This window comes from Hyperolius riggenbachi, chromosome 8 (assembly GCF_040937935.1).
Source record: "Hyperolius riggenbachi isolate aHypRig1 chromosome 8, aHypRig1.pri, whole genome shotgun sequence".
Classification (NCBI taxonomy): Eukaryota; Metazoa; Chordata; class Amphibia; order Anura; family Hyperoliidae; genus Hyperolius; species Hyperolius riggenbachi.
In genome coordinates, this window is record NC_090653.1 from 26735614 (window position 1) to 26752908 (window position 17295).

Below are 17295 nucleotides of genomic sequence, written 5' to 3' on the forward strand. Positions count from 1 at the left end.
TGTTAGCTATACTGGTGCCACTATACTATACTAAGGACAACTTTAGGGGGGGGAGCGAGCCTACACCTGGCATTACCCGCCGTGTCACGTTTAGCATGCCACATTTGCTGTTTTTTGGTTTTTTTATTGGGGGGGGGGGGGGGGTGTCTTTTTAATACCCAGCACCGGGTGTCAAATGCCCTAGGTACGCCACTGCTCCTTATGCAGGAGTCCTGCACTTGGCTGGCCATCTTTGTTAAGTCTTCAGTCTGTTCACTATAGGCTGACTCGGAAAAAACAAAAAGAACCAAACCGCTTTCTTCTGTCGCATAGCTGTTTGGAAAGGGAGACTGTGTGCAGCTTCTGCTGATGGAGGTCTCCCTGCATGCCTCTTGGCAGTCGCACACTGCCTCCTAGGGATGATTCCATGATCTGGATCTGAGTTAAAGGGGTTTTTACATTTTCTTTTTCATACACATGAACGCTGAGGAGAAAAATGACGGGGTGAAACCTGGCTGATAATGTGTGCTGCATGTTTTTTCCAGAAAGTTGGAATCTCCCTTGAAAGCTTTGCAGTCTTGCATGTCTTCCAAATGGTCCACCTTCCTCTTTGGTCTTATGCCTGTTACACACCATGCAATTTCCCATCAGATAGATGAGTCAATAGATAATTTCTGACAGATCCGATCGGATTTCCGATCGTTTTTCTGATCGATATTCCGGTCACTTGTATGCAAATCGATCAGAAAAACGATCGGGAATCAGATCGGACCTGCCAGAAATGATCTATTCGACCCATCTATCTGATGGGAAATTGCATGGTGTGTACCAGGCTTTACTGCTCTTACCATCTTACTGTTGCAGGCAATGGAGCCTGCATAAGGAGTCAATCCAGCGGTTAAGACAAGCGACTCAAGGAAGTGCCGCTGCTGCGTGAGAGATCAAGAAAAAAGAAGGAGGCCTTCCCTGACCGGGAATCGAACCCGGGCCGCGGCGGTGAGAGCGCCGAATCCTAGCCACTAGACCACCAGGGAGAGATGAAGGCTCCCAAGCCTTCTGACGGTAAAATAAGTCAACTCCACAGAGAACAGCACGCGGCGGCACCCGAACGATCCATGCCGTGATGAATTGCTTTGCCGTCACTCATGTCACTCTTTCCCATTATTACCCTCTTCCTCTTCCCACTGCTCCTTCCTGCCAGACCTTCATCAGAGAGCTCTGTGCTTTCACGAATGGGAAATTGCATGGTGTGTACCAGGCATAAGACCAAGGAGGAAGTTGGACTATTTGGAAGACATGCAAAGCTCTCAAGGGAGATTCCAACTTTCTGGAAAAAAAACACGCAGCACAAATTAGCAGCCAGCTTTCATCCTGTCACTTTTCTCCTCAGCGTTCATGTGGATGTTCTTTCATCTCTCCCTGGTGGTCTAGTGGCTAGGATTCGGCGCTCTCACCGCCGCGGCCCGGGTTCGATTCCCGGTCAGGGAAGGCCTCTTTCTTAATCTCTCACGCAGCAGCGACACTTCCTTGAGATGCTTGTCTTTACCGCTGGATTGACTCCTTATGCAGGAGTCCTGCACTTGGCTGGCCATCTTTGTTAAGTCTTCAGTCTGTTCACTATAGGCTGACTCGGAAAAAACAAAAAGAACCAAACCGCTTTCTTCTGTCGCATAGCTGTTTGGAAAGGGAGACTGTGTGCAGCTTCTGCTGATGGAGGTCTCCCTGCATGCCTCTTGGCAGTCGCACACTGCCTCCTAGGGATGATTCCATGATCTGGATCTGAGTTAAAGGGGTTTTTACATTTTCTTTTTCATACACATGAACGCTGAGGAGAAAAATGACGGGGTGAAACCTGGCTGATAATGTGTGCTGCATGTTTTTTTGCAGAAAGTTGGAATCTCCCTTGAAAGCTTTGCAGTCTTGCATGTCTTCCAAATGGTCCACCTTCCTCTTTGGTCTTATGCCTGTTACACACCATGCAATTTCCCATCAGATAGATGAGTCAATAGATAATTTCTGACAGATCCGATCGGATTTCCGATCGTTTTTCTGATCGATATTCCGGTCACTTGTATGCAAATCGATCAGAAAAACGATCGGGAATCAGATCGGACCTGCCAGAAATGATCTATTCGACCCATCTATCTGATGGGAAATTGCATGGTGTGTACCAGGCTTTACTGCTCTTACCATCTTACTGTTGCAGGCAATGGAGCCTGCATAAGGAGTCAATCCAGCGGTTAAGACAAGCGACTCAAGGAAGTGCCGCTGCTGCGTGAGAGATCAAGAAAAAAGAAGGAGGCCTTCCCTGACCGGGAATCGAACCCGGGCCGCGGCGGTGAGAGCGCCGAATCCTAGCCACTAGACCACCAGGGAGAGATGAAGGCTCCCAAGCCTTCTGACGGTAAAATAAGTCAACTCCACAGAGAACAGCACGCGGCGGCACCCGAACGATCCATGCCGTGATGAATTGCTTTGCCGTCACTCATGTCACTCTTTCCCATTATTACCCTCTTCCTCTTCCCACTGCTCCTTCCTGCCAGACCTTCATCAGAGAGCTCTGTGCTTTCACGAATGGGAAATTGCATGGTGTGTACCAGGCATAAGACCAAGGAGGAAGTTGGACTATTTGGAAGACATGCAAAGCTCTCAAGGGAGATTCCAACTTTCTGGAAAAAAACACGCAGCACAAATTAGCAGCCAGCTTTCATCCTGTCACTTTTCTCCTCAGCGTTCATGTGGATGTTCTTTCATCTCTCCCTGGTGGTCTAGTGGCTAGGATTCGGCGCTCTCACCGCCAAGGCCCGGGTTCGATTCCCGGTCAGGGAAGGCCTCTTTCTTAATCTCTCACGCAGCAGCGACACTTCCTTGAGAGGCTTGTCTTTACCGCTGGATTGACTCCTTATGCAGGAGTCCTGCACTTGGCTGGCCATCTTTGTTAAGTCTTCAGTCTGTTCACTATAGGCTGACTCAGAAAAAACAAAAAGAACCAAACCGCTTTCTTCTGTCGCATAGCTGTTTGGAAAGGGAGACTGTGTGCAGCTTCTGCTGATGGAGGTCTCCCTGCATGCCTCTTGGCAGTCGCACACTGCCTCCTAGGGATGATTCCATGATCTGGATCTGAGTTAAAGGGGTTTTTACATTTTCTTTTTCATACACATGAACGCTGAGGAGAAAAATGACGGGGTGAAACCTGGCTGATAATGTGTGCTGCATGTTTTTTCCAGAAAGATGGAATCTCCCTTGAAAGCTTTGCAGTCTTGCATGTCTTCCAAATGGTCCACCTTCCTCTTTGGTCTTATGCCTGTTACACACCATGCAATTTCCCATCAGATAGATGAGTCAATAGATAATTTCTGACAGATCCGATCGGATTTCCGATCGTTTTTCTGATCGATATTCCGGTCACTTGTATGCAAATCGATCAGAAAAACGATCGGGAATCAGATCGGACCTGCCAGAAATGATCTATTCGACCCATCTATCTGATGGGAAATTGCATGGTGTGTACCAGGCTTTACTGCTCTTACCATCTTACTGTTGCAGGCAATGGAGCCTGCATAAGGAGTCAATCCAGCGGTTAAGACAAGCGACTCAAGGAAGTGCCGCTGCTGCGTGAGAGATCAAGAAAAAAGAAGGAGGCCTTCCCTGACCGGGAATCGAACCCGGGCCGCGGCGGTGAGAGCGCCGAATCCTAGCCACTAGACCACCAGGGAGAGATGAAGGCTCCCAAGCCTTCTGACGGTAAAATAAGTCAACTCCACAGAGAACAGCACGCGGCGGCACCCGAACGATCCATGCCGTGATGAATTGCTTTGCCGTCACTCATGTCACTCTTTCCCATTATTACCCTCTTCCTCTTCCCACTGCTCCTTCCTGCCAGACCTTCATCAGAGAGCTCTGTGCTTTCACGAATGGGAAATTGTTGCATGGTGTGTACCAGGCATAAGACCAAGGAGGAAGTTGGACTATTTGGAAGACATGCAAAGCTCTCAAGGGAGATTCCAACTTTCTGGAAAAAAACACGCAGCACAAATTAGCAGCCAGCTTTCATCCTGTCACTTTTCTCCTCAGCGTTCATGTGGATGTTCTTTCATCTCTCCCTGGTGGTCTAGTGGCTAGGATTCGGCGCTCTCACCGCCACGGCCTGGGTTCGATTCCCGGTCAGGGAAGGCCTCTTTCTTAATCTCTCACGCAGCAGCGACACTTCCTTGAGAGGCTTGTCTTTACCGCTGGATTAACTCCTTATGCAGGAGTCCTGCACTTGGCTGGCCATCTTTGTTAAGTCTTCAGTCTGTTCACTATAGGCTGACTCAGAAAAAACAAAAAGAACCAAACCGCTTTCTTCTGTCGCATAGCTGTTTGGAAAGGGAGACTGTGTGCAGCTTCTGCTGATGGAGGTCTCCCTGCATGCCTCTTGGCAGTCGCACACTGCCTCCTAGGGATGATTCCATGATCTGGATCTGAGTTAAAGGGGTTTTTACATTTTCTTTTTCATACACATGAACGCTGAGGAGAAAAATGACGGGGTGAAACCTGGCTGATAATGTGTGCTGCATGTTTTTTCCAGAAAGATGGAATCTCCCTTCAAAGCTTTGCAGTCTTGCATGTCTTCCAAATTGTCCACCTTCCTCTTTGGTCTTATGCCTGTTACACACCATGCAATTTCCCATCAGATAGATGAGTCAATAGATAATTTCTGACAGATCCGATCGGATTTCCGATCGTTTTTCTGATCGATATTCCGGTCACTTGTATGCAAATCGATCAGAAAAACGATCGGGAATCAGATCGGACCTGCCAGAAATGATCTATTCGACCCATCTATCTGATGGGAAATTGCATGGTGTGTACCAGGCTTTACTGCTCTTACCATCTTACTGTTGCAGGCAATGGAGCCTGCATAAGGAGTCAATCCAGCGGTTAAGACAAGCGACTCAAGGAAGTGCCGCTGCTGCGTGAGAGATCAAGAAAAAAGAAGGAGGCCTTCCCTGACCGGGAATCGAACCCGGGCCGCGGCGGTGAGAGCGCCGAATCCTAGCCACTAGACCACCAGGGAGAGATGAAGGCTCCCAAGCCTTCTGACGGTAAAATAAGTCAACTCCACAGAGAACAGCACGCGGCGGCACCCGAACGATCCATGCCGTGATGAATTGCTTTGCCGTCACTCATGTCACTCTTTCCCATTATTACCCTCTTCCTCTTCCCACTGCTCCTTCCTGCCAGACCTTCATCAGAGAGCTCTGTGCTTTCACGAATGGGAAATTGCATGGTGTGTACCAGGCATAAGACCAAGGAGGAAGTTGGACTATTTGGAAGACATGCAAAGCTCTCAAGGGAGATTCCAACTTTCTGGAAAAAAACACGCAGCACAAATTAGCAGCCAGCTTTCATCCTGTCACTTTTCTCCTCAGCGTTCATGTGGATGTTCTTTCATCTCTCCCTGGTGGTCTAGTGGCTAGGATTCGGCGCTCTCACCGCCGCGGCCCGGGTTCGATTCCTGGTCAGGGAAGGCCTCTTTCTTAATCTCTCACGCAGCAGCGACACTTCCTTGAGATGCTTGTCTTTACCGCTGGATTGACTCCTTATGCAAGAGTCCTGCACTTGGCTGGCCATCTTTGTTAAGTCTTCAGTCTGTTCACTATAGGCTGACTCGGAAAAAACAAAAAGAACCAAACCGCTTTCTTCTGTCGCATAGCTGTTTGGAAAGGGAGACTGTGTGCAGCTTCTGCTGATGGAGGTCTCCCTGCATGCCTCTTGGCAGTCGCACACTGCCTCCTAGGGATGATTCCATGATCTGGATCTGAGTTAAAGGGGTTTTTACATTTTCTTTTTCATACACATGAACGCTGAGGAGAAAAATGACGGGGTGAAACCTGGCTGATAATGTGTGCTGCATGTTTTTTCCAGAAAGTTGGAATCTCCCTTGAAAGCTTTGCAGTCTTGCATGTCTTCCAAATGGTCCACCTTCCTCTTTGGTCTTATGCCTGTTACACACCATGCAATTTCCCATCAGATAGATGAGTCAATAGATAATTTCTGACAGATCCGATCGGATTTCCGATCGTTTTTCTGATCGATATTCCGGTCACTTGTATGCAAATCGATCAGAAAAACGATCGGGAATCAGATCGGACCTGCCAGAAATGATCTATTCGACCCATCTATCTGATGGGAAATTGCATGGTGTGTACCAGGCTTTACTGCTCTTACCATCTTACTGTTGCAGGCAATGGAGCCTGCATAAGGAGTCAATCCAGCGGTTAAGACAAGCGACTCAAGGAAGTGCCACTGCTGCGTGAGAGATCAAGAAAAAAGAAGGAGGCCTTCCCTGACCGGGAATCGAACCCGGGCCGCGGCGGTGAGAGCGCCGAATCCTAGCCACTAGACCACCAGGGAGAGATGAAGGCTCCCAAGCCTTCTGACGGTGAAATAAGTCAACTCCACAGAGAACAGCACGCGGCGGCACCCGAACGATCCATGCCGTGATGAATTGCTTTGCCGTCACTCATGTCACTCTTTCCCATTATTACCCTCTTCCTCTTCCCACTGCTCCTTCCTGCCAGACCTTCATCAGAGAGCTCTGTGCTTTCACGAATGGGAAATTGCATGGTGTGTACCAGGCATAAGACCAAGGAGGAAGTTGGACTATTTGGAAGACATGCAAAGCTCTCAAGGGAGATTCCAACTTTCTGGAAAAAAACACGCAGCACAAATTAGCAGCCAGCTTTCATCCTGTCACTTTTCTCCTCAGCGTTCATGTGGATGTTCTTTCATCTCTCCCTGGTGGTCTAGTGGCTAGGATTCGGCACTCTCACTGCTGCGGCCCGGGTTCGATTCCTGGTCAGGGAAGGCCTCTTTCTTAATCTCTCACGCAGCAGCGACACTTCCTTGAGATGCTTGTCTTTACCGCTGGATTGACTCCTTATGCAGGAGTCCTGCACTTGGCTGGCCATCTTTGTTAAGTCTTCAGTCTGTTCACTATAGGCTGACTCGGAAAAAACAAAAAGAACCAAACCGCTTTCTTCTGTCGCATAGCTGTTTGGAAAGGGAGACTGTGTGCAGCTTCTGCTGATGGAGGTCTCCCTGCATGCCTCTTGGCAGTCGCACACTGCCTCCTAGGGATGATTCCATGATCTGGATCTGAGTTAAAGGGGTTTTTACATTTTCTTTTTCATACACATGAACGCTGAGGAGAAAAATGACGGGGTGAAACCTGGCTGATAATGTGTGCTGCATGTTTTTTCCAGAAAGTTGGAATCTCCCTTGAAAGCTTTGCAGTCTTGCATGTCTTCCAAATGGTCCACCTTCCTCTTTGGTCTTATGCCTGTTACACACCATGCAATTTCCCATCAGATAGATGAGTCAATAGATAATTTCTGACAGATCCGATCGGATTTCCGATCGTTTTTCTGATCGATATTCCGGTCACTTGTATGCAAATCGATCAGAAAAACGATCGGGAATCAGATCGGACCTGCCAGAAATGATCTATTCGACCCATCTATCTGATGGGAAATTGCATGGTGTGTACCAGGCTTTACTGCTCTTACCATCTTACTGTTGCAGGCAATGGAGCCTGCATAAGGAGTCAATCCAGCGGTTAAGACAAGCGACTCAAGGAAGTGCCGCTGCTGCGTGAGAGATCAAGAAAAAAGAAGGAGGCCTTCCCTGACCGGGAATCGAACCCGGGCCGCGGCGGTGAGAGCGCCGAATCCTAGCCACTAGACCACCAGGGAGAGATGAAGGCTTCCAAGCCTTCTGACGGTAAAATAAGTCAACTCCACAGAGAACAGCACGCGGCGGCACCCGAACGATCCATGCCGTGATGAATTGCTTTGCCGTCACTCATGTCACTCTTTCCCATTATTACCCTCTTCCTCTTCCCACTGCTCCTTCCTGCCAGACCTTCATCAGAGAGCTCTGTGCTTTCACGAATGGGAAATTGCATGGTGTGTACCAGGCATAAGACCAAGGAGGAATTTGGACTATTTGGAAGACATGCAAAGCTCTCAAGGGAGATTCCAACTTTCTGGAAAAAAACACGCAGCACAAATTAGCAGCCAGCTTTTATCCTGTCACTTTTCTCCTCAGCGTTCATGTGGATGTTCTTTCATCTCTCCCTGGTGGTCTAGTGGCTAGGATTCGGCGCTCTCACCGCCGCGGCCCGGGTTCGATTCCCGGTCAGGGAAGGCCTCTTTCTTAATCTCTCACGCAGCAGCGACACTTCCTTGAGATGCTTGTCTTTACCGCTGGATTGACTCCTTATGCAGGAGTCCTGCACTTGGCTGGCCATCTTTGTTAAGTCTTCAGTCTGTTCACTATAGGCTGACTCGGAAAAAACAAAAAGAACCAAACCGCTTTCTTCTGTCGCATAGCTGTTTGGAAAGGGAGACTGTGTGCAGCTTCTGCTGATGGAGGTCTCCCTGCATGCCTCTTGGCAGTCGCACACTGCCTCCTAGGGATGATTCCATGATCTGGATCTGAGTTAAAGGGGTTTTTACATTTTCTTTTTCATACACATGAACGCTGAGGAGAAAAATGACGGGGTGAAACCTGGCTGATAATGTGTGCTGCATGTTTTTTCCAGAAAGTTGGAATCTCCCTTGAAAGCTTTGCAGTCTTGCATGTCTTCCAAATGGTCCACCTTCCTCTTTGGTCTTATGCCTGTTACACACCATGCAATTTCCCATCAGATAGATGAGTCAATAGATAATTTCTGACAGATCCGATCGGATTTCCGATCGTTTTTCTGATCGATATTCCGGTCACTTGTATGCAAATCGATCAGAAAACCGATCGGGAATCAGATCGGACCTGCCAGAAATGATCTATTCGACCCATCTATCTGATGGGAAATTGCATGGTGTGTACCAGGCTTTACTGCTCTTACCATCTTACTGTTGCAGGCAATGGAGCCTGCATAAGGAGTCAATCCAGCGGTTAAGACAAGCGACTCAAGGAAGTGCCGCTGCTGCGTGAGAGATCAAGAAAAAAGAAGGAGGCCTTCCCTGACCGGGAATCAAACCCGGGCCGCGGCGGTGAGAGCGCCGAATCCTAGCCACTAGACCACCAGGGAGAGATGAAGGCTCCCAAGCCTTCTGACGGTAAAATAAGTCAACTCCACAGAGAACAGCATGCGGCGGCACCCGAACAATCTATGCCGTGATGAATTGCTTTGCCGTCACTCATGTCACTCTTTCCCATTATTACCCTCTTCCTCTTCCCACTGCTCCTTCCTGCCAGACCTTCATCAGAGAGCTCTGTGCTTTCACGAATGGGAAATTGCATGGTGTGTACCAGGCATAAGACCAAGGAGGAAGTTGGACTATTTGGAAGACATGCAAAGCTCTCAAGGGAGATTCCAACTTTCTGGAAAAAAACACGCAGCACAAATTAGCAGCCAGCTTTCATCCTGTCACTTTTCTCCTCAGCGTTCATGTGGATGTTCTTTCATCTCTCCCTGGTGGTCTAGTGGCTAGGATTCGGTGCTCTCACCGCCGCAGCCCGGGTTTGATTCCCAGTCAGGGAAGGCCTCTTTCTTAATCTCTCACGCAGCAGCGACACTTCCTTGAGATGCTTGTCTTTACCGCTGGATTGACTCCTTATGCAGGAGTCCTGCACTTGGCTGGCCATCTTTGTTAAGTCTTCAGTCTGTTCACTATAGGCTGACTCGGAAAAAACAAAAAGAACCAAACCGCTTTCTTCTGTCGCATAGCTGTTTGGAAAGGGAGACTGTGTGCAGCTTCTGCTGATGGAGGTCTCCCTGCATGCCTCTTGGCAGTCGCACACTGCCTCCTAGGGATGATTCCATGATCTGGATCTGAGTTAAAGGGGTTTTTACATTTTCTTTTTCATACACATGAACGCTGAGGAGAAAAATGACGGGGTGAAACCTGGCTGATAATGTGTGCTGCATGTTTTTTCCAGAAAGTTGGAATCTCCCTTGAAAGCTTTGCAGTCTTGCATGTCTTCCAAATGGTCCACCTTCCTCTTTGGTCTTATGCCTGTTACACACCATGTGTCAGGCATGGACTCACCCCCACCGCCACCGGTAGTTTGAACGCCGCGCTCGCGGCTGACGTCATCGGGACCCCGAACTTCCGGTCTGTCCCGGCGGCCTCCTCCTCCGCTCAACGGGTCACTAGGAGCATGTCTCAGCAGGGCAGGGCAACGCGCGCACGCACGGAGCGTCACGCCCTTTATGCCCTGAGAAGGAGGATCCCATGAGCAGATTGCCGGGACAGTTGCCGCCCCTTTTCTGACGTCATCGGGGGGGGGTGGAGATTGCTGAAGTGACAGTCTGCATTTAAGCAGCAGACTGTCAGTATTCTGTGTCCGCTGTAGCGATCACACCCGTGTTAGCTCTCGGATCCACAGTATACCTATATATTGGTACGGCCAATATATAAGTACTGGAAGACCATACCATTGTGATTTATCTGTGCCTTTGACCTTTTTGCCTGTTTCTGACCTTGCTCTTGCCTCATCCTCTTGTACTTCTGCCGATCTTATCTCCTGTTGCCGACCTTGCCTTGTCTCTCGTTTTCGCCTCTGAACTTGTGATACTGTACCTTGATATTTCTGATCTCCTGTTGCCGAACCCCGGCTCGCTCTTAGACTCCGCCTTAGCCTCCTGATATTGTACCTTATTTGCCTGTGTGTGTACGACCTGGCCTGTCCGACCTCGAGAACCGACCTTGCTGTCAGAGGCGGTTCCTCGCACTGACAGTGACCCTTCCTATTTAGGGTTACTTTCAGTATATCCTTCCTGCTGGCTGCCCGACTCCTTCTGTCTAGGAGAGCTTGGGCTGCGGAAGGAATTTGTACAGTACACCTTGCTGTACCGAGGCCTAGTCCTCTAGTGTTACTGTTGCACCAATCACTACACTCTTTAGGTGCCAGAGGTTAGTTAATATATCGGATTGTCGGTGAGACTGCAGCTCACTTATAATCAGATATATATCTGCATTCCGGTGATACTGCAGATTACCGGCAATCAGACTCTCTCTGGACCTATCTACCTTCACAGAACGTGACAGTACAGCGGACCAATAATATGGATGCTCTGGTCCAGCAGGTTAACAACTTGACGACAGCCGTCGCTCAATTAAACCAGACCGTTAAAGATCAACAGGTCCAGCTTAACCGTCTAGCAGAAGTTGTGCAAAACCTGCAGGCACCAGTTAATCCCACTCCTGTTTTGCCAGTTGAACCCAAAATGTCGTTACCCAAGTTGTTTTCAGGGGAACGCTCCGATTTCCGTAATTTCCGGGATCGGTGTCAATCATATTTTCAAATGCGTCCCATTTCCTCTGGTTCTGAATTGCAAAGGGTCACGCTCATAAAAACCCTTTTGCAAGGAGACTCACAGACATGGGCCTACAGTTTACCCGTGGGTCATGAGGCTCTTACCTCTGTAGAGAATTTTTTCGAAGCCATGGCGGTCGTATATGACGATCCAGATACTTCCGCCACCGCTGAGAGGAGACTAAAAAGACTCAAACAGGGTCAGAACTCAGTGGAAATCTATGCTGCAGAATTCCGCAAATGGTCATTTTCCACCAGGTGGGAGGCGCAGTCTCTCTTGGATCGCTTCTTAACAGGGTTGTCTGATTCTGTGTCAGAATTAATGTTGAGTCATCCTGAACCTAGAACTTTAGATGAGGCTATAAGTCTTGCTATCAAGATAGACCGCAGAGTACGGTTTCACAGGTCTACCAGGCAACGACCCTTCATGCGCTCACAGCCTTCCACAAGTTTTGCCTCTTCCTCTTCTACTGAGGAGCCCATGCAGCTGGGTCACTCTAAATTATCTGAGACAGAGAAATTAAGAAGGAGGAAGGAGGGTTTGTGCTTATATTGTGGGGACAAAGGTCATATCGCCTCTGTTTGTACCAAGAAGCCGGAAAACTTCTCCGCCTAGGGTTAGTCGGGGGTACTACCCTGGGCGAGAATTCCATACCTCCAAAAGATAAAATCCTATTTCCTATTTCCATTTCTTGGGACAAACAAAACATTGCACTGCAGGCCTTTGTTGATACGGGCGCCGCAGCCAATTTTATGGATTTTAATTTAGCACTTAAATTAGGCATTCCAGTGGTTCCTCTTGAGAAACGCATTATAGTCACTGCAATTGACGATTCCCCATTACAAGGTAGTCAACCTGTCTCTATTACTCCTGAATTAATCTGTACCGTTGGGGTATTACATTGTGAAAAATTACGATTTTACCTTATCAGAATGCCTTCTTGCTCGATTATACTGGGGCTTCCCTGGCTACGGCTACATTCTCCACAGATCGATTGGGCTTCTGGTCAGTTGCTGTCTTGGTCATCCTACTGTCAGAAGCACTGCATATCAAAATGCCCTCTTCGTGCCACTCACTTAACTCCGCAATGTTTACCTCAGCCTTATAGCTCCTTTGCCGATGTGTTCTGTCCTCGATCGGCCGATTCACTACCTCCTCACAGGCCTTATGATTGCCCAATCGAGCTTAGACCAGGAACCATGCCCCCTAGAGGTCATCTTTATAATCTCACAGGACCTGAAAAGGTGGCCATGAGGGAGTACGTTCAGGAGAACTTAGATAAGGGGTTCATTAGACCCTCTAGATCTCCCGCGGGGGCAGGATTCTTCTTCGTGAAGAAAAAAGATGGGGGGCTGCGTCCCTGCATCGACTATCGAGCCCTTAATGCCATAACGATAAAGAACCGTTACCCACTTCCCCTGATTGATGACCTTTTTTCTCAGGTCACAGGTGCCCAGATCTTCACTAAACTAGATCTCAGGGGAGCTTACAATCTGGTCAGAATCAGACAGGGTGACGAATGGAAGACGGCATTTAATACTCAGGATGGGCATTACGAATACCTAGTCATGCCCTTCGGTCTGTGTAATGCCCCCGCTGTTTTCCAAGAATTAGTTAATGACATTTTTAGGGAGGTGGTGGGGAAATTTGTGGTCGTTTATTTGGACGATATTCTGATCTTTTCTCGCAATATCAAGGAGCATAGGTCTCAGGTCCAATATGTATTACAAAAGTTACGGGAGAATTCATTATATGCCAAGTTGGAAAAATGTTTGTTTGAGATCAATGAAGTTCCATTCCTTGGCTATATCATTTCCAGATCTGGGTTAGCTATGGATAGCAGTAAAGTTGCGGCAGTTTTGGACTGGCCGCAACCAGTTGGTCTAAAAGCTTTACAACGTTTTCTGGGTTTTGCTAACTATTACAGGAAATTTATAAAGGGGTACTCTGCTCTGGTAGCTCCCCTTACTGACATGACTAAGAAAGGGGCTAATGTTAACAATTGGTCTCCTGAAGCCATTTCTGCTTTCTCGAGTCTTAAAACTGCTTTTTGTTCTGCTCCCATTTTGCACCATGTCGATTCATCCAGGCCATTCATCGTGGAGGTAGACGCATCAGAAATTGGGGTTGGGGCAGTCTTGTCACAGTACTCCGGATCACAAGGGAGACTTCACCCTTGCGCATTTTTTTCGAAAAAAATTTCTGAGGCAGAGAGAAATTACGATATTGGGAACAGGGAGCTATTGGCTGTAAAATTGGCTTTTGAAGAGTGGCGACACTGGCTGGAGGGGGCGGAACATGTTATTACGGTCTATACAGATCATAAGAACTTGGAATATCTGAAGGGGGCTAAGAGGTTAAATCCCAGACAGGCACGGTGGTCTTTATTCTTTTCTAGGTTTGATTTCATCATCACGTTCAAACCTGGAAGTAAAAATATCAAGGCTGATGCTCTTTCACGATGCTTTGACATTGAATCAGTACTGCCCTCCGAACCAGAGCCAATTTTATCCGAGAAGGTGGTGTTAGCCAGTATAGACTCTATGGAGGATATTGCATCTGTTCTGCTTCCCTACCAACAGGATAGTCCTGCAGGGAAACCGTCCGATCTCATGTTTGTACCGTTACAGTTCAGATTACAAATACTTCAATTCTTTCATGCTCATAAGCTAGCTGGTCACCCTGGAGTGGCTCGAACTAGAGAATTATTGTCCAGGAGCGTCTGGTGGCCTTCTTGGAGGAGTGATGTCGAGGATTTTGTTGTATCTTGTTCAGTGTGCTCACGGAGTAAACCCTCACGTGTATCTCCGGTGGGTACCCTCCAGCCGCTGCCCATACCCTCCGAGCCCTGGACTCATGTATCCATGGATTTTGTGGGGGAGTTACCACCCTCGGACGGTAATACGGTGATCTGGGTCATTGTTGACCGATTCTCTAAAATGGCCCATTTTGTACCTTTGAAGAAACTTCCTTCCGCTAAAGAACTTGCTGACCTTTTCGTAATCCACGTTCTTCGTCTTCACGGGGTTCCTGAAAACATAGTATCTGACAGGGGGGTGCAGTTCGTTTCGGAATTCTGGAGAGAATTTTGCAAGGTACTGGGAATCACCCTCTCCTTTTCTTCTGGGTTTCATCCCCAGACCAATGGGCAAACGGAGAGAATGAATCAGTCCTTGGAACAGTATCTCCGATGTTATGTGGCTGACAATCAGACGGAGTGGGTTCAGTACTTACCATATTCTGAATTTGCCCATAATAATCTTCGGAGTTCTTCCTCAGGGTTTTCACCTTTTCAAATTGTCAATGGAAGGTCCCCAAGGTTTTCATCACTCCCTGTCAGGACCTCACCTTTCCCTGCTCTGGAGGTCTGGCAAGAGACGCTAAGATCTCTTTGGAGGGAGGTTAATAATAATTTAAAGAAAACAGTGTCGGTCCAGAAACAACAGGCTGACCGAAGGCGTTCTCCCGAGTGGGAGTTTTCTCCCGGAGATCTTGTCTGGATCTCTACTCGGCACATCGCCTTACGACAGCCATCAGCAAAACTGGGACCTAAATTTATAGGTCCATATCCTATAGCTAAAAGGATCAATCGGGTATCTTATCAAGTGACATTACCTCAGTCAATGCGGGGAGTAAGAACATTTCATGTGTCATTACTGAAACCCGCAGTACATGCGGACTCTGGTCCTCCTCCTGTGCTTGTTGACGGTGAACCTGAATATGAGGTTGAGAGAATTCTGGATTCCCGGTTTGTTCAGAATTCTCTTCAATACCTGGTTCATTGGAAGGGTTATGGCCCGGAGGAGAGATCCTGGGTACCAGCACATCAATTTCATGCACAGGAACTCATACGAGAATTTCATGATACTAATCCTGATAGACCTTCATTGGCGCGTTCGGAGACCACGCCTCAGGGGAGGGGTAATGTCAGGCATGGACTCACCCCCACCGCCAGCGGTAGTACGAACGCCGCGCTCGCGGCTGACGTCATCGGGACCCCGAACTTCCGGTCTGTCCCGGCGGCCTCCTCCTCCGCTCAACGGGTCACTAGGAGCATGTCTCAGCAGGGCAGGGCAACGCGCGCACGCACGGAGCGTCACGCCCTTTATGCCCTGAGAAGGAGGATCCCATGAGCAGATTGCCGGGACAGTTGCCGCCCCTTTTCTGACGTCATCGGGGGGGGTGGAGATTGCTGAAGTGACAGTCTGCATTTAAGCAGCAGACTGTCAGTATTCTGTGTCCGCTGTAGCGATCACACTCGTGTTAGCTCTCGGATCCACAGTATACCTATATATTGGTACGGCCAATATATAAGTACTGGAAGACCATACCATTGTGATTTATCTGTGCCTTTGACCTTTTTGCCTGTTTCTGACCTTGCTCTTGCCTCATCCTCTTGTACTTCTGCCGATCTTATCTCCTGTTGCCGACCTTGCCTTGTCTCTCGTTTTCGCCTCTGAACTTGTGATACTGTACCTTGATATTTCTGATCTCCTGTTGCCGAACCCCGGCTCGCTCTTAGACTCCGCCTTAGCCTCCTGATATTGTACCTTATTTGCCTGTGTGTGTACGACCTGGCCTGTCCGACCTCGAGAACCGACCTTGCTGTCAGAGGCGGTTCCTCGCACTGACAGTGACCCTTCCTATTTAGGGTTACTTTCAGTATATCCTTCCTGCTGGCTGCCCGACTCCTTCTGTCTAGGAGAGCTTGGGCTGCGGAAGGAATTTGTACAGTACGCCTTGCTGTACCGAGGCATAGTCCTCTAGTGTTACTGTTGCACCAATCACTACACTCTTTAGGTGCCAGAGGTTAGTTAATATATCGGATTGTCGGTGAGACTGCAGCTCACTTATAATCAGATATATATCTGCATTCCGGTGATACTGCAGATTACCGGCAATCAGACTCTCTCTGGACCTATCTACCTTCACAGAACGTGACACCATGCAATTTCCCATCAGATAGATGAGTCAATAGATAATTTCTGACAGATCCGATCGGATTTCCGATCGTTTTTCTGATCGATATTCCGGTCACTTGTATGCAAATCGATCAGAAAAACGATCGGGAATCAGATCGGACCTGCCAGAAATGATCTATTCGACCCATCTATCTGATGGGAAATTGCATGGTGTGTACCAGGCTTTACTGCTCTTACCATCTTACTGTTGCAGGCAATGGAGCCTGCATAAGGAGTCAATCCAGCGGTTAAGACAAGCGACTCAAGGAAGTGCCGCTGCTGCGTGAGAGATCAAGAAAAAAAAAGGAGGCCTTCCCTGACCGGGAATCAAACCCGGGCCGCGGCGGTGAGAGCGCCGAATCCTAGCCACTAGACCACCAGGGAGAGATGAAGGCTCCCAAGCCTTCTGACGGTAAAATAAGTCAACTCCACAGAGAACAGCACGCGGCGGCACCCGAACGATCCATGCCGTGATGAATTGCTTTGCCGTCACTCATGTCACTCTTTCCCATTATTAGTATTACCCTCTTCCTCTTCCCACTGCTCCTTCCTGCCAGACCTTCATCAGAGAGCTCTGTGCTTTCACGAATGGGAAATTGCATGGTGTGTACCAGGCATAAGACCAAGGAGGAAGTTGGACTATTTGGAAGACATGCAAAGCTCTCAAGGGAGATTCCAACTTTCTGGAAAAAAACACGCAGCACAAATTAGCAGCCAGCTTTCATCCTGTCACTTTTCTCCTCAGCGTTCATGTGGATGTTCTTTCATCTCTCCCTGGTGGTCTAGTGGCTAGGATTCGGCGCTCTCACCGCCGCGGCCCGGGTTCGATTCCCGGTCAGGGAAGGCCTCTTTCTTAATCTCTCACGCAGCAGCGACACTTCCTTGAGATGCTTGTCTTTACCGCTGGATTGACTCCTTATGCAGGAGTCCTGCACTTGGCTGGCCATCTTTGTTAAGTCTTCAGTCTGTTCACTATAGGCTGACTCGGAAAAAACAAAAAGAACCAAACCGCTTTCTTCTGTCGCATAGCTGTTTGGAAAGGGA

General features: G+C 48.5%; 15 non-coding genes across 15 annotated transcripts; 7 read left to right on the forward strand and 8 right to left on the reverse strand.

Annotated features, from left to right (window-relative positions):
• Nucleotides 1–941: 941 nt before the first annotated feature.
• TRNAE-CUC (transfer RNA glutamic acid (anticodon CUC)) lies at nucleotides 942–1013 on the reverse strand. The gene has a single exon. It is a non-coding gene; the product is annotated as a tRNA-Glu (tRNA).
• Nucleotides 1014–1395: 382 nt separating this feature from the next.
• On the forward strand, nucleotides 1396–1467 carry TRNAE-CUC (transfer RNA glutamic acid (anticodon CUC)). The gene has a single exon. It is a non-coding gene; the product is annotated as a tRNA-Glu (tRNA).
• Nucleotides 1468–2283: 816 nt separating this feature from the next.
• TRNAE-CUC (transfer RNA glutamic acid (anticodon CUC)) lies at nucleotides 2284–2355 on the reverse strand. The gene has a single exon. It is a non-coding gene; the product is annotated as a tRNA-Glu (tRNA).
• Nucleotides 2356–2736: 381 nt separating this feature from the next.
• On the forward strand, nucleotides 2737–2808 carry TRNAE-CUC (transfer RNA glutamic acid (anticodon CUC)). Its single transcript has one exon. It is a non-coding gene; the product is annotated as a tRNA-Glu (tRNA).
• Nucleotides 2809–3623: 815 nt separating this feature from the next.
• TRNAE-CUC (transfer RNA glutamic acid (anticodon CUC)) lies at nucleotides 3624–3695 on the reverse strand. Its single transcript has one exon. It is a non-coding gene; the product is annotated as a tRNA-Glu (tRNA).
• Nucleotides 3696–4079: 384 nt separating this feature from the next.
• On the forward strand, nucleotides 4080–4151 carry TRNAE-CUC (transfer RNA glutamic acid (anticodon CUC)). Its single transcript has one exon. It is a non-coding gene; the product is annotated as a tRNA-Glu (tRNA).
• Nucleotides 4152–4966: 815 nt separating this feature from the next.
• TRNAE-CUC (transfer RNA glutamic acid (anticodon CUC)) lies at nucleotides 4967–5038 on the reverse strand. Its single transcript has one exon. It is a non-coding gene; the product is annotated as a tRNA-Glu (tRNA).
• A 381-nt stretch (nucleotides 5039–5419) lies between these two features.
• Nucleotides 5420–5491, forward strand: TRNAE-CUC (transfer RNA glutamic acid (anticodon CUC)). Its single transcript has one exon. It is a non-coding gene; the product is annotated as a tRNA-Glu (tRNA).
• Nucleotides 5492–6306: 815 nt separating this feature from the next.
• On the reverse strand, nucleotides 6307–6378 carry TRNAE-CUC (transfer RNA glutamic acid (anticodon CUC)). The gene has a single exon. It is a non-coding gene; the product is annotated as a tRNA-Glu (tRNA).
• Nucleotides 6379–6759: 381 nt separating this feature from the next.
• On the forward strand, nucleotides 6760–6831 carry TRNAE-CUC (transfer RNA glutamic acid (anticodon CUC)). Its single transcript has one exon. It is a non-coding gene; the product is annotated as a tRNA-Glu (tRNA).
• Nucleotides 6832–7646: 815 nt separating this feature from the next.
• Nucleotides 7647–7718, reverse strand: TRNAE-CUC (transfer RNA glutamic acid (anticodon CUC)). Its single transcript has one exon. It is a non-coding gene; the product is annotated as a tRNA-Glu (tRNA).
• Nucleotides 7719–8099: 381 nt separating this feature from the next.
• On the forward strand, nucleotides 8100–8171 carry TRNAE-CUC (transfer RNA glutamic acid (anticodon CUC)). Its single transcript has one exon. It is a non-coding gene; the product is annotated as a tRNA-Glu (tRNA).
• Nucleotides 8172–8986: 815 nt separating this feature from the next.
• On the reverse strand, nucleotides 8987–9058 carry TRNAE-CUC (transfer RNA glutamic acid (anticodon CUC)). The gene has a single exon. It is a non-coding gene; the product is annotated as a tRNA-Glu (tRNA).
• A 7505-nt stretch (nucleotides 9059–16563) lies between these two features.
• TRNAE-CUC (transfer RNA glutamic acid (anticodon CUC)) lies at nucleotides 16564–16635 on the reverse strand. The gene has a single exon. It is a non-coding gene; the product is annotated as a tRNA-Glu (tRNA).
• Nucleotides 16636–17022: 387 nt separating this feature from the next.
• On the forward strand, nucleotides 17023–17094 carry TRNAE-CUC (transfer RNA glutamic acid (anticodon CUC)). The gene has a single exon. It is a non-coding gene; the product is annotated as a tRNA-Glu (tRNA).
• Nucleotides 17095–17295: the final 201 nt, after the last annotated feature.